The 15361-nt window shown below is 40.2% G+C and overlaps 1 protein-coding gene across 2 annotated transcripts in view; it reads right to left on the bottom strand.

Moving 5' to 3' along the window:
- The window catches only part of LOC143706826 (poly(rC)-binding protein 3), a 55100-nt gene extending 41153 nt beyond the window's left edge, over positions 1-13947 (bottom strand). The window contains exon 1 of one of the 2 annotated variants that reach the window (XM_077199166.1): positions 13699-13947. The gene's annotated coding sequence lies outside the window, so the exon portion shown is untranslated. The remainder of the gene's footprint in view (positions 1-13698) is intronic. The other variant, XM_077199167.1, reaches the window with a different exon arrangement.
- Between the last annotated feature and the right edge of the window lie 1414 nt (positions 13948-15361).

Genomic DNA, 15361 nt, shown 5'->3' with positions numbered 1-15361 from the left:
TACCATGTTACCAGATGACTGTTACCAAAACTAGAACAAAGGAGACAGGAAACAGACGATAAAGGAACTAAAAGTCCATGAAGTGAAACTAACTGAAAATAATCCTGATTGAACTCCTCCCTCCAGGAAGGAACAAGGGTTGAGACCTCAATAGGGAGGTATGGGAGGAGTGGCCAGGTGGTACACCAGAGCAAAGCCAGCGGTGCGTTTCCCATACAGTGACGTAACTCGCTGCTTAACTACTGTACCATAGTACGATGCATCATTGAAGAAATCAAGTAGCTAGTCACGACTGTTTCCCAAAACCGTATTGTCACAAATTGGTCATTCAACCACGTTGATGGTGTCACAAAGGTGGTGGAGTAATAACTTCTTTTAATAAATCTGTTTGAGATCGAATTAATGCTAGATGTTTTGTTATAGATTATATATAATTTTTCTCAGTTATTTTGCTTTATTTCCAGATTCAGTCATAGGCTCGTTCTTACGTACTAGACGCCGTTCGCACATCCACACACTTCTAAAACAATGCTTTAAATCTCTTGACAAACTAAACGACATAAATGACATTTGTACGTATTCTAAATAAAAGATACAGATTGCACTGAATGTCAGCTTGCTTATTTTGCTCAAGATAAGTATTTATTGAGTCCACATGTCATGAAAACAAGAAACTATGCTTCTAACCACAGATCGAGAGCTGTCGTTACAACCACAAAACTTTGCGATGGTGTTTGCGAATGTTTGACATCTACTCGTTTGACTATGTTAATAACGATGTGTAAGGAACTCAGCTTTTTGGAAATATTAATAATCAATAACATCTTGTTATTATTAATTATAAATATTTGGGTCAGTTAATTGGATTAACTTGATGTGGCTGAATTAATATTACAATCAATTAATCAGTTCTTCCAACGAACTCTTTTGATTATTAATTTATTCTAATAAAGGGTATCTTCCATGGCCACCGAAGAATAATTATTTCTTTGCCTGTACAGTACTTTGAGCCAGTAGCAAAAACCGTGATCGTAAAGTGACTTGTATTGCAAACAAAACAGAACCAAATACATATTATGTACAAGTTTTATTAACTAAATATAGATATTTATATGAATATAAATAAACTAAACAACATACACACATGAATACATAAATTGGTTAGTGATAGGATGAAATTGGAAACCGGAAGAGGGTCTATGAGAAGAACCATCAGAATTTCATTTTCACATTTCATTGAATTGAATACTTGCATTTGTAATGGGAACAATTCTTGAAGTTGTTGAAAATTGGAGTCGTTGATGGTTCCGGCAGTGTCAAGTGGAAGTTGGTTGAGCGTTCTCTTTCTCCAGGAACGCATGACTGGTTTGGTGAAGGCCTGGGACTCTGGTGAGGCCACGCCGAGCACCCAGGAGAAGTGAGGAAGTCGGAAGGATGGGTGATTGGAGTCGTTGTTGGTTGGAGTCTTTGATCCTAAACTCTTGAGATTGTCCTTGGTTCTTTGTGAGAGAGTCATCTCTCTCCTGCCTGAGCCCATATCTGGTTGGAATCGAGGCCTGCTGGGCCCTGGGGCCCCCGTGGAGGGGGAAGGGGGTTCCCCAGTAACACCAGAACAGTGTTCCGGCTGGATGAAAGAACTAAAAGAGGGAGGTCACATGTGGACTGTCTCTAATAAGGCCTGGAGAAGATCCTCCCCTAAGGGTTGAACTCGACCAATCAGAAAGGGGACATGTCTGAGAGGGAAAGTGGCTCTTAGTTGATTTACGGATCTTTGTCCCATAATATGATTATACCTTCATTAATGCTAAAATAGCTATAACACATCCACACTGTATTCTAGAAGAAGGTGATGTACATCAAAGTGTGAGTCATTAAATGAGGATTATTTAGGTAGGAGGCATTATACAGGTGAGGTTACATTGATCGTTAGTTGGTTGTATACCAGGATACATACCATAATATATACCTAATAGTACACGAGACAGTAAACCATTTAGACTGTTTCTTTCACAGTTTTATGCATGTTCATTTATAGATCAGTTAGTCTATGATTAACGCAGCAAAGTCTGTTTTAAAGAGGGTTTCTGTTTCATAGTCTCTCTCTTGAGTATGTGGCCACATTCCTCGGAGGTCGTAAAATCTCCTTATCATGCCCTGTAACATGACACTGTTTCTTTCACTTGTGTTTGTTCATTTGGGCTGTGTGAGGAGTTTCATAAACCTTTGTATATAATGAATAAATAGTATGTGTCTGATTGGTCCATACCCTACAGATCCCCCCTCTCGATCGTTGTTGTCCCCCCTCAAGGACAACCACGAGCGAAGTTGGAAGTGCAGAGAGATCGGACACACACTTGTCATAGAAGGCTGGAAGGCCATGGTGGCCTCTGGTTGCTCGTGTCTTCTGGAGCGGTGGTCGTTCCACGGCTGGTGATGTGGACAGTAGCCAAGTCCAGGTCTCTGCAGCAGGTGTTGAGGCAGCAGGTGTTGGGACATTTTGAAGTTCATTAGTTTTGGGGCAGGTGTTTCCTTGTGGTTGCAGGAAGTGGTTAGGCCTCTATGTAGCATAGAGAGGTTTTCAAGCTGACATGGTGCTGGTGGCCGGAGGTCAGAAGGTGGTTGTTAGCCTCTCAGTCACGAGAGGTCTGAAGGATTGAAGTGTTGTTCTGTCCTTATGGTGGTGCCGACGCAAGCTTGCCTAAGCTGGGGTGGGCAAGGATTCGGAAGCTTGTACCTTACAGGACTCCTCGGGTGAGTCCTGTTCAGGGAGCTATTTTGCGTGTGTCAGCGGCTCCAGTAACTCTGAGGCAGGTGCGTCCAGCTGTCCTTGCGGAGCCTCAGATTGACACCTGTGTGAAGGGTATGGAAGAGGATGCTGTCGTTGACAGCCGTGGTCTTCCTGTGGTGTTTGCAGGTTGAGGGTGCTGTCCTCCATGGCTTCTCCAAGGGGCTTGGCTGGTACCTGGGTTGTTGCCATGGTGAAAGTTCTGTGCTAGTCCTGGGCATGCTCAGTCCAGCTGCATTGAATCTGGTTCGAACCTCAGTGTCTAGCTGGTTTGTAAGGCTTTGGGCACAGGTCCGCTCCTTGTGGGACGCTGTGATCTATTATGTGAGGTTGTTTACCTTCTGTTTTATACCCATAAGGTGGGGTAAGGAGATGAGAATCTTGATCACCCCGGTGTGGCTGTAACTCTGGCTTGGGTCATGGGTCGTTTGTCCTCTTCTCTCATGGTGCAGTTCCGTTGGCTCCGGTGCCGTCGGATGTCAGCAGCCATGGGTGGAACAGTGTTCCTCGCGATGGCTTGTCAGTCTTTTCGTTCTCCTAACCGGTTAAGGTCAGGTTAAGCAGAGGATCTGCAACATTTTGGCACACCTGTGGTGAGAGACTAATGCATGACCCTAGAAAGTTCAGAGCCACGGTTTAATGGGTTCGCTAGATATGTAGCATAAAGCTAGGTATTTTATGTGTAGCTAGCTAGTGAAGTGTGTATTGTATCCTTATCATCTTAGCTGTGGATGTTAGGAGGCTAAGACTTGTGTGGTTCCGAGAGTATTTCCTGGAAAGGGCATAGCCGAGATGAAATAAATGACTTAAGATGGTTCTTATGACTTAAAGAAAGTATTTTAGAATACTTTGCGCTGTATACATAAAAGCTGTAATTAAGGCTTCAAGTAAATGATGCTAACCGCTAACTGTAGAAGTTATTATGTAGCTTAGCCTAAGCTGGATGGATGCTAGGTTAGCTTAGCTTAGCCTAAGCTGGATGGACGCTAGGTTAAGTTAGCTTTAAGTTAGCTTAGCCACCTAGGCTGGTTTGTTTACAAGATGACGTCACGAGTTGGCACTTCCTGTGACAAGTCGTTGTCATGGGAACCAGTGCATGTCAGAACAATTCAACAGTCCATGAAGAATGACTGCACATTTTAAATGAGTTATGCATGTTTAAACGGGTTAAAAGGGGGCGCCTATACTTTAAGTCTTTCAAGAACTTGATGTTACATTCAGTAAAATGCAAATGTGGTTTGGCATTTGCAAATTTTACTCATGGAACTCTTCTCTTTACTGTACGCAACTTATTCTATTTGTTTACAGAGTAAGGAAATAGATTTGCTATAAGTCAAAGCTTGTCTAAGCCTATATAGTTACGTCCATCTCGTGCATAAATACTGACTTTTCAGCGAGTGAACAGTTTTGATCGCTAGGTAGCTCTCTGCTTGTAGATGCAGCCAAAATTTAGGTGAATTTACATCAACCTAACAATAATTTGTAAGGTCTTTACTTTGTAGAAAGGGGAGCATCACCCAAGTCTACGTGTATATAACACTGTACTGAGATTCCTTCGTCAGAAACAGATTAAGCAATACTGCAATTTGGATTCCTTCAACCAAAGCAGACTAATAAATACCGGTACAGTTTGCATGCCGCTGAGATGAGATTCCTTTGTCAAACAGACTTACGCTTTAATGCTGAAATTACCGATACCAGTTAAGACCCCTTTTTTATTATTTTTTTATTATTATTATTTTAAGTAGAGATGTCAATTCCAGCTATCGTTTTATCTGCATTTAGACAAGCCAGCAGCTCGTGATCAAAATGTGTATCGCATATCATGTCCCGTTTGGATCGGAATGATCAAATAAGCACTTTTAGGATAACAGTAGTTACGAAGGGGCTCTAGGTCATGCTAGTTTTCCCAGCTTAGGTGGTTTGTTTACTATCTGGCATTAGGGTGACGAATGCCCTATTTGGAGTTTGTATTTCCTGTAACAAGTCATTGTCATGGAAACTAATGTGCAGCAGTGTATATTTCAACCAGCGGGTGGCACAATGTTTGTATGTTTCAAAAAGCAGTGCATAGTCTGTTGGCACGTGAGGCTTACACCTACATTCAAGATTTTCTTTAAATCAGTAAAATTCAAATTTTACTAATGCAAACTCTTGCTTCCTTTTGAGCACACATTTTCATCTACTTTAAAAGTTTTATGTCCTATGCTGACTAGGAACTTTGTAGCAGAGTCGTGCATTGTGGTCATGCCGTGTGTCTTCTGGGTTTTGAAGTTCAGAGTCAAAAGGTTCTTGAAGCTGGTGTCTTCCTCCATCACAGGTTTGTTGCACGCTCCGAGGTAGCTCGCTTGATGTCTGTGGTAGTAGCACAGGGACTTTCAGGGTTACCCTGGTTGGTGTCTGGGACCGCGCCCAGTCTATATTCAGACTCTTAAGTCTGAGAATTCTGTTGTGATGGCTTGTTCCAGCTGCTGGTAGTTAGACTGGATGTTTTCTGGCTGCCGAGCCAAAAAGCGTCGCAACTCTGGGCTGGATGTGATCCAGGTCAGATAGTCTAGCAAGCTCTGGTGTAAATGCAGGGATATGTCTGGCCGTTCGGTTGAGGTCTTTGAGTGTCACTACACGCGTCGTTTCAAGATTCTTCTGAATCAATCCTTTTCCTTCCACGGCTGCAGAAGCTTTAAGGAAATTGTCTGATGACATGTTAAGCAGAGGGGTTTGTCCCCCCCCCCCCCCCCCCCCTTTTGTGCAGGGCTGGGGAAGCCTACGCTGCTGATGCGAAGTTCAGCAGGGTACATCTTTCTCGTGGGGTCCATTTGCAGTTGGTTGGACTGTTTCAGTTCTATTTGGACCACATCGAGCTGGACTATAATGTTGCAGCATCGCTGAGTCAGTGTTGGGACTTCAGCTCTGGCTGCAAGCCGATGGCTTCAGCGTCTCTCTCTTTGAGTTCAACCAGTTCCTCTCTCGTCTGTTGGCAGGTGCTCAGCAGCTGTCAGAGCCGCTTGAAAACTGGTGATCTCTTTCAGTTGCTCCACGCTGTCAGGGTCTCTGCATCTGTCCTGTGCCTTCTCCCGTTAAGCAGGGTTCGTTCTCTGTGGAGTCCTATGGCTGGCAGCGCTAGTTCATTTACCTCCTGTTTGAGGCCTGCGGGAGCATGGCCAAGGAGAAGATAATGCTGGTCAGCTCTTGGTGGCTCAGGCTGGGTGTCAGACGTCTGCTTTTGTTGTTGCCTAACTGTTCCTTCCTCTGCCGTGGCAGGTCGTTGCCTGCTTCAGGCTGAAGGATGTCCATGACACTGCTCTGCCGGGTCTTCAGGTGGTCCTGGTGGCAGGGCCGGGTGTCTGAGGCCTACTGGCACACTTGTGGGAACACGAGAGAGAAATGGCAAAGGCAAATGCAAGTTTCTACAGAGGTGGTGAGCTATCTGTGTGGGAGAATGGCTATGTGGAGCAGCTTCAATTAAGTGTTGGTGAGCACACACAACAACAAAAAAAAGTTTTGAGTATCTTAGTTGACTGCTTTAAGCAGCATCGACTGATGACTGGGCTCTTACATGTCATAACCTATTACTCAAAAATGCTGATGGTTCTTCTCACATGTTGTGCTACGAGAGTAACAGATAGAGAAAAACCAAAATAAAACAATAGGATGAAACCTGAAAAGAAGAGGAAGAAAGGAGTGTTTTACCTATTTAGGTTTAGTTAGGAGACATAGGTAAACAGGAGTCACTTATGGGTTATGCTGCTGTTAGACTAAGCTACCAGGGACACATCAGACAAATTTAGTTAAGCCCTTTTTTTTTCTTTAGCTGAATATAAGAATTCAGGCTGAAACCAAAGTAAATAACTAAATTGAAATAAAATCAAAAAAAAATTATGTAAACATTGGGTGTTCTCATAGCTCTGGTAACTATGGGGGAACTTGAATAAGCAAATTGATTTAATTAAATTCCCAATTTAATTAAATTCAACTTAACTGAATAGGACGATTCAGGCTCAACAGGTGTAAATACACAAAATAAAAGAGGGGTAGATTTAAGAAAAAATAAAATAAACACAAATAAAAACCCAAAGTATCTGGGTTTCAATCTGAAAGTGAAACCAAGAGGAAGGGGTCGAGAGAGAGAAAGAGAGAGAGAAGAGGGTGGTTTAACCCTCTTATGAGACGTGCTTCGTGAAGCTCTGACACCAGGGTGAATCATTCGTCTCAAATCATTCGGAGTGTGTAATGTGTATCACTGCTAAGGTCACGTGATTTTATTAAACTGGGCTTCGTTACGCGTCACAGCTGTTTCGAAATTGTTTTAAATTTCAACGGTTCGTGAACCAGTGTGTATCTGGTCTCTATGTGATCTCGTATCACTTTATACATTCGTACACATTTAATGACGCATTTGATGTCAAGCTTTCATAAAACGAGCCCTACAGTTTACTAAGATATTGTGCCTTGAAAGACACCTCATATTAAACGATATTAGGTAGCTCGTGGATTGCCATTACCTGATTACACCTTTTGATAAAACCTTTGCGATTGGTTTGTAAAAGTTTCCGCTACGCTTCCACTGTTTTGACCAGCAGGGGTCGCCAGCGAGGGCGCTTCAAACAAAGAATCATTTGTGACGCAGTTGACTCCTTTGATTCAAAGCCTCGAAGAGCTTTGACTCTCATTACTCGTGTTCAAATCACTCAGTTCAAATCATGCAAAATCTGTAGTCTTTGGTTTAAGGTTACACTTTACGCTCTAACGTGTCTAAGTTTTTAGGCGGTGCTAAAACTATCACTCGAGGTAGAGGGTTTTACTTGTAAGTTAGGATTGAGGGAGCTATTGGCTACAACCGTCGCTTGTTTACACGAGGGTCTGTGAGATTGGTGCTGTTGTCAGAAAAACTAGATAGGAACGCCTGCTCGCGTTCCGGACGCAATGCCAACCAACAACACAGATCGTTCGGAGCAGCGATCGAGCTGTGCTGACAGTTTGCACTGAGTCTCTCGCTTAGACACGACGTTGCGTGTGAGTGACTCTTTTTAACAAATCAAAACAGCACCGTTCTTTCACAGACAATGGCAAATTACTAGTTAGCTGATTGTTCTAATACGAATTTGACGCGATTGTTTCATATGAGCGCTTCAGCGGTTTAATATGAATACAATGACGTAACGCATAATAAGGCCTTAATCGGTGATTGAGGAACATCGCTCAGATCACATTCAAAAATGCTGAAAATGGAGATTTCTTCGTCCATATCAGGTTAATTTGTTCTGGTACCATTTATGCGCGCGGGTAATCTGAGATTTCTTCGTCAAAGAAGGCTCATGCTCGATTTATATCTGAAATTAGGCTTTCTTCGCTAATATCAGGAGTTTCTTATCGTACGATTTAAATATGCATTATAGCATTTGTGAACTTTCTGCCATTCGTAGGAAGGCATATTCAAGCTATAGTTTTGCTGATTTACCCAGAATTAGGCAGGGTGACATCTGACCAAGATGGAGCCGTATGGACGACAGTCTCTGGAAGAGCCGAGGGAGGGAGGAGCCAAGGGTGAACCGACAGGTCTGCGGACCAAGGTGGAGTGACAGGATTAGCGGCTGGAGACGGAGCCAGGGGATCCACTTGCTTGGATGAAGCTGGTGACCGGAAGACCTGAGGCATAACCACACAATTGCATTGTGTTAGGGAAGAAGTCGATAGGCTGAAGGGAACCAGCGGAGGCGGGGCTAACGGACTTGCTGAATAATGCTGTGGAGGTGGGAGAGGGAGGCTGGGCTAGATCAGCAACCAAAAATCCATCTCAATACAAGATGATGAAAAAGGCATTATGCTGGTCAGGACCAGCAGCGATGATGAAGATTCAGAAGTTATAAAGCAGGGCAGGGTGGAAAGTATTACCTCCATTTCCCAGTCTATCAAGCACTCATCAGTGTCCAGTTCCACCAATGTCCCCTCTGTCACGGATGTTGTAGGCTCACACACCTGGTCAGACTTACTTTGGGGCTTTGGCTCTGCAGCGGATGTGGCTGCAGGCCAAGGCTCCTTAGTGGGCATTGGCTCTGGCCCTGGGTCCGTGGTCCGTGGTGGGCATAAGCACCCCATCTGCGATGGGCTCTAGCTTGTAATCTGTTTGCGGCATATAGGGTGGCTAGCTGGGCTCTGGGCTTGGCTGTGTGGTGGGCTTTGGGTTCGGGGTAGGCACACTGCAGACACTGGAGAACTGCTTCTCTCCATGTTTCCTCCTTCCGATCGGATCCCCAATCAAGAAAAGAGACTTTAAAATGCCATTATCAAAGTCCGTTCGTTCGGTGATCTGGCAAAAGTGAAGTGAAAATTCAAACAATGGAAGCCCAGCACGGGCAAGGGTAAGGGCAATAAACTGTTCGGCTTGAGCCATAATCCTTTTTAGGTCTGGTAATTCTGTAATGTTTAGATTCCAAAGATGATGATGATGAAGGCAGAATTGATGTTACATTTGACACTGAAGCTTCAAAGCGCATATAAAGTACGCACCGCAATGTCTCATGATGCTCTGTGTCGAAGCACGTATTGTTTTCAGAGAAACACGTTATCAACGAAAAATTCAGGATAAAGCCTCAGTGCTTCATGAGGCTTAATTTGCCCATCCCTAGAAGACAGGTTAAAAGGTTTATTAACAGCCGCAAACAACTTGAGACAGCGTGCATTGCAAACACCAACAATACTAAATAAAGAATTTACTGAACTTAAATACTCAATGATAACAAACTCAATAATGATCAGCTTTGATAATTAAAGGAATATCCAGAGTAACAGATGACTGGCGGGAAACCTAGAACAAAAGGGACAGGAAAAAGACAATAAACAAACTAAAAGTTTAAAACTACCTGAACATAATCGTGACACATTGATGGTGAATAACTTCTTTTTAGAACCTTTTATTTTTCAGAGTGTAACTGGTGAAAGTTAAATCACTAAATCTGTCCATTAATATAAAGTAATGCGTTGTAAATTTTCTTGCAAACAATGTGCAAATCACAAATATGTATTTTGCAAGACTATTAATAGCACCAAATAATTAAATATTATTATTGCAGCAGCAGCCATTGATCTTACAGATTAGGATATTCGATTATTATGGAATTGTGTGTGTTTTGTACTTGTATGCCATCAGCCAAGTTTATCAGCAGGACATAATTTTCCTGTGGCTGCATCATTTCATGGCTCAGTCGGCTGAATGAAATAAACAGGTAATATGTGTATCAAATAAAATGTTTGTTTTATAGTTCAAACAAGAGAGTATAGACTGTATAAAAAAAGAAAAGCTTTTCGGAAAACAGGAGACATTAATCTAAATAAACTACATGTCTCAAAATGTTGAGAATGTTGCTTTGCACATCTCAGACCAGCAGGCAGTGGTAGCAATGGACAGATAGAGATGGATGAGATCTAGCCAGATGTCCTACAATCTCCTACAGGATACCAGATTATGCAAAGATTTTAATCCAGATTAACAACATCCAGCGGTTAGTGTTCAGTCCCTCTTAACAGCAAAAATAATCTACAGAAATCCACTACGGTCTGTGCCAGGCCTGAAGACTAGAAGCGATGGCAGTTAAACTTCCTGGGTTATAAAAAAGAAGAGGGTGCGTGTCATAGAGACAATTTACATCTTTATGATTTCAAATACTGAAAGCTCAAAAACATGTTGAACAGTATATACATTTTTGACGAATTTTTTTTTTTTTATCACAGAAGGATGAGCCATTAATCATGAGGGAGCATTATACACAACACACTTTCATAAGGGCCAATCAGGCCAAAACAGATGGCATTGTTTTGTGAAAAGGAGATCATAGATGAATCAGTTATGATTCTGAATTACTTTTAGGTGCATAATGCATCTGAGGAAGCGACCTACTTAAGAGAGTGTGGACAGGAGCTTTGTTTTTGCATTGTTATCTAATTAGAGTTTTGCTTCTTTCTGATCTGATGAGGTTGTGCCGAAAACAAAATGGCCATATGGCACTGTTTGAGGCATGTTTGCTTCAAATTAGCAAACTCATTATGTTTTTCAAACTCATCTTTCCATCGTTTCTACACATGAACACACTGATACAAAAGTCTATGCACTAACAAACATAATCCAGGTTTCTTGTTTTCTTTTATTAGTAAGTTAGACAGCACGCACACTTATAGAGTAAATATGCTGAATTATGCAGTCAGTCTGGTTCTACCAGAATGCTTGAGGGTGCTAAACACTATCAAAATAATGTACTGTAGGATCACCCTCAGCAAAAACTGTTGTAATAATATATTAGCATAGCCGATTTCACTGACTAGCTAAAGCACACACCACAATCATTTTCCAAACAAGTCTCCTAATTTGCTGTTGTAAATAAGGCATGCTTTTATGCCAACAACATGACCTCAGCATGCACATATAATTGATGGTGGAAATTTTCACTATTGTTTTCGATTATTGCTCCAGGATAAAGATGTCTGTAACTGCTGGTCTGGGATAAGTTTCACAGAGCTAAATCCAAACCTTAACGATTAGTGAAAAGCAAAAGCTGACTCTGTATCAGTGATTGCAGACACCTGCTATCTCTTGCTGTGTTTACAGTATGTGCAGAGAAAACATATTAATTCATGAAATTATTATTATAAGTATTTTAGATTTAAACTATCAATAAATGTACTATTTTTTTTAAATAAACAAAGCGGTGTCATTAATCATTTAGTATGTTTTTATATTAAACATGATATAAGCTACCCTTAGAATGATCTTCTTCTTTAAAATACATTTTACTGCTTCATTCTATACAATCTTCTTGGCCATTTCTTTTCTTTTTCACTGGCACTTTGTATGTTAGTTACACCCAACCCAAAAGTCAAGTCTGGTTTAATTCAGCCATTCTTTTTTTTATGGTTTTCATCCTTTTTTATACTAAGTCAGCAAGAGCATGTCTGTATAATATTTTTAAAATACTATTGCACATTTGATCAAGTATTGACCTTATACCACTGAATGTAGAGTAATTACGTATTATAAATTCAACCTCACAGTCTACTGTTGTAGGCTACTGAATAGCAGTGGTACAATACCATGGCTTACATAGTTTAACTATCAGAGAACCCCCACTATTTTCACCATCAGTGATTTTGTCCTGTGCATATAGCATTGTAAGAGCAGCAGTGCTCATGACATCTGATTGGGAAAGTGGGTCAAGCTTTCTACTAAAGAGCTTCTGGCCTCTTCCTCTGTAGCGGCTATTAAATTAAGCACGCTTTGTGCATGGCTGAGCAGTGCTCAGAAAAAGCCCCCCCCCCCCACCCCCCGTTTTCATTGCGCATCTCTGCACTGCCATCAATGTAGAAAAAAAATTATTGTAGAAGAGGGTCTTCCCTCTCTGCAATGTGACTAAGGTTTTAGTTCCAATAAAGAATGACGTCTCTTATTTAAACATCCCGAGGCATGAACTGCATTGAATACAGGAAGGAGATATTAACAATGAAAAAACATTAAAAAGGGACCACTTTAATCAGACTTTATTTGTATTATATACAATGTCCTTAATTGTAACTTTTAACTGTAATTGTAACTTGGTCGTCTTGCAACATGCATGAAGGGGAATGATTTCTGGGATTTATTGTTCCATAATATAATTTTTTTTATATATTATTGTCATGTAATAATTTTATAATATTGTCCTGTTCACTGTGGGAACAGATATTATTTTTGTAAACTGAACTTCAAAGGAAGAAACAAGTAATTACTGTGATTGAACACAAACTCACAATTACACTGAGACAACATTTAGAAAGGTGGTTTTATATATTTAATAAACCAACTAATTAGTTAGAATTCAGGAACAGTAATAAGAAAACAAAATTATTTTCTGAAACTTGTGATCCATCCAAGAAATACGAAACAAAACATTTTCTTGAATGATATCAGTTCTACTTACATCGTCACTGACTCTGTTAAGCATTCACTCATTTTGATAGCTTCTAACCATGTAAAATAATGAAAACATGTAGTGTACACTTTGCTATGTTTTAGCATGAATTTATTTAGTTGATTTTTTGCATAAATGTTGCATACTCATAGATAGCCAAAAATGATTTTAAGGTTTAAATCAGATTTTGAATCACCCAGAAAACCAAGTATATTGATATAGCCATTTTATGATGATGATAATCTGAATAATGATTGTACAGTTCCTTTTGTTCTGATATTTTCAGTTCTGATCAAAGTCAATTCCGGCACAATGCCACCTCAACTATCTGTCACATACAAAGGCGGTGCAGATATACATAGACAGGTCTCATGGTAATTACCCAGTAATTAAATTATCCTACATAAGCTTAGTTAAATGTACATATTGTTGTGCAGTCAGCAGTGAGGAAGAAATAAAAGACATCTAATTGACCAGTTCTCCCAAGAGATAGCCACACTTCTCTCAAACATATATTGCTCTTTTGTATTTGTTTAATTAGGTGTAGTGATTCATTTAGGAATGTCCTCGAGAATCAAATCCAGCCATTTCCGAACAATGTCCAGCAAGGTTTAAACAATAGTTGTAGCGATTCATGAATTAATGATGTGTTTGACCTACGGGCGGCCTAGAAAACAAAACTAGTTCCAAAGTGAATACGGTAAAGGTGTTTTAAACCTACATCTTGATAATTTTGTAATGCTATTTATAGTAAGATCAGCGAAAATGAAGTATAACGTCAACATTTGTGTTTGTTTTCAATCAAAATGAATGCAAAAATACACTGAGAAAAAATATCATAATTTGTAGGTTATATATTATCAATTTGCTTTTTATTTCAAATTTTGATTGCATATGATAATAAACATTCAAAACAAAACATCATACTAAAACAACCTCAGAAAACCCTAAATCTAGAAGCTTGAAAAGAGGCTTTACCTTTGCTGCTACTGGAAGCAGATGGCCACCACTTTCGACGTTTGTAAAAAGATTAATAGAAACCGAACGACAGGCAAAGGGAAAATTATTTTTTCCCTTTCCTCTTGGTTAACTCAGATTGAAAGGTGGCATCCAATTGGCTAGAAGATGTAGTCATGTGAACACAATGTCACAACACGTGACTTTGTGGCGAAACAGAATGATGACAAAATGGACTAGAGTGATTTTGGGGCTCGGTTTTTATGTTCGGACAGTGCTGTGAAGAGCTGAAAGCGGGTCAGGAGACCATTGGTGCAGGGGCACAGGGGTTTTCCCTCCTGCGAGATATTTGGATCTGTCTAATGAGACACTCTGGCGATTCAGCAAAAACAATTGGATGACACTCATCTGTGTCATCTCTGTTCTTTACCAGGGTGTCCTGGTTATGATGATGAATTTACTCCTACAATGAGTAACATAAGTAAATCTCCTAATCACCCCCTGCCCCACATCACCAAACAAAGCACCAGTGTTTCAAACCAAAGACGTAGAGTATAAGAGCTACTAACTTCATAGCAGCAATGACCACTTTCCTCAGTGATATTAATGGAGTATTTACATCTTTATATTCTAAAGCACAAATTTGCGAATTATGGTGACGGGCTGTCCTTTAATGTTATGTTGCTGCCCCAATGTACTCCACTTTCAATTCTATGCTCAAGCCAGCCCAGAATTACAATGGGCTTTAGTGTTCTCCTCCATGGATTAAGTGACCCAGAGCAAATCTGTAGCGATTTCAGGACAGTTATGAAGGGATTAAGCTCCAGTCATTGTGACTGAAGTACTCCGTTCAGAAAGTCAGTGTACATATATTCTCTATTCTTGTACTTACATGGGACATTAGAGGGGGTTACATATACAGTATATATATATATATATATATATATATATATATATATATATATAAAATACAAATAATGTGCTTTTCTGTCCCACTTTATTCTAATTGCTACAAAACCAAATCACTATAATTTGTTCCTATGGGCTTTACTTAGCCTCCTTCTTAAAAACACTCACACTTATTACATAGAAAAGATCGTCATGATAGACTTTGGAAAAACTTTACAAATTGGTTTATGATCTTTGCTACGACCATAACGAAGGGTGATACGCAGCCTGCTGACTATTGAATGGCCCCAGGGAAAATTACACAAACAGAGCATTAAATTTGCTCCACATTGAAACTGAAGCTCCAGATTATGTTGAAGAGAAAGGCTGTCCAATCAAAGGAAATAAAGTTGATGTTCAGGCATCTTTGCTTTAAATTGTCGCACAATAACTTTCCAACCCGCTTCTTCTTTGGAGATATTGGATGCTAAGCCTGTACCTCGACTGAATGACAAATCAGATACACACACTGGGTCAATATAGACAAAATAATTTTCTGTGCTAACATAAAATATGTAATCCTCTAAGGTTTAGGACACATTTATATTTTTCAATATCTCATGAGCCCCTATTCATTATCATATATTTAAATAAAAAAAATTTCATTGTGTGGACTTGTGTGATTTAGGGGACATCAGGAATGTTTGCAATAGTAGTTTTTGCGTTAACATTTGGGATGTAATATATATATATACTCTTGCTGTCTGTTCAGGCACAATGTTTCTAGTTTTATTTT

The sequence above is a fragment of the Siphateles boraxobius genome, unplaced genomic scaffold (genome assembly GCF_051911475.1).
Source record: "Siphateles boraxobius isolate OS27281-9 unplaced genomic scaffold, OSU_SipBor_1 41, whole genome shotgun sequence".
Lineage (NCBI taxonomy): Eukaryota > Metazoa > Chordata > Actinopteri > Cypriniformes > Leuciscidae > Siphateles > Siphateles boraxobius.
This window is presented reverse-complemented; position numbering and strand designations above follow the sequence as displayed.